Source organism: Otolemur garnettii, unplaced genomic scaffold (genome assembly GCF_000181295.1).
Source record: "Otolemur garnettii isolate 467f Iridium unplaced genomic scaffold, OtoGar3 scaffold00022, whole genome shotgun sequence".
In the NCBI taxonomy this organism is placed as follows: domain Eukaryota; kingdom Metazoa; phylum Chordata; class Mammalia; order Primates; family Galagidae; genus Otolemur; species Otolemur garnettii.
In genome coordinates this window covers 22,013,672-22,014,241 of record NW_003852417.1, presented here as the reverse complement: position 1 = coordinate 22,014,241, position 570 = coordinate 22,013,672, and the positions used below count along the sequence as shown (strand labels likewise).

The 570-nt window shown below is 49.5% G+C and overlaps 1 protein-coding gene across 1 annotated transcript in view; it reads left to right on the top strand.

Moving 5' to 3' along the window:
* The window catches only part of XDH (xanthine dehydrogenase), a 64,878-nt gene that overhangs the window by 45,455 nt on the left and 18,853 nt on the right, over window positions 1-570 (top strand). The gene's annotated exons all lie outside the window — the stretch shown is intronic.

Genomic DNA, 570 nt, shown 5'->3' with positions numbered 1-570 from the left:
GCCTTGGGTCTGCCAAGCCCCTAACCACCCAGACTCCTCCCCTCCTCATCTGCCTTAGGGCAGTCCTGACCCATCCTCAGCCAACCCTCTCTCCTTACTCTCCCTCCCCCTCTGTCTCTGGCACTATGGAATTAGGGCCATAGCTCTCACTGGGGACAAGGCTGCTGATTAGCCTGTTTGGGGATTGTTTTTGACATTGGCTGATGCATGTTGCCAAGTCACTAAGTAGCCAACTCTGCAACAGGCCTGATAGCTTCAGCTGTGGGAAATTCTCTTGTTTTCACCTTTTCAAATCACATTATTAATTCCTTCTTTAATTTTTACAACGGTAGTTTTATACATCCTTGATTTTCTCTAGTTGCAATGAGAAAAGCACTTTGCACCTGATGCATTTCAGTGTCACCTGGTTCCTTTGCTAGGGGGGGGGGGCGAGAGAGTGCTCAGTTTCCAAGACTTTGGGGTGCTTTTACACCCCAGTTGGGGAACCCGGAGGTTACCTGTGATTGGTTGGTTCCTCCCAGGCCACTTGACAAAGTATACTCTCCCTCAGCAAACTTGCCCCTTTTGCAG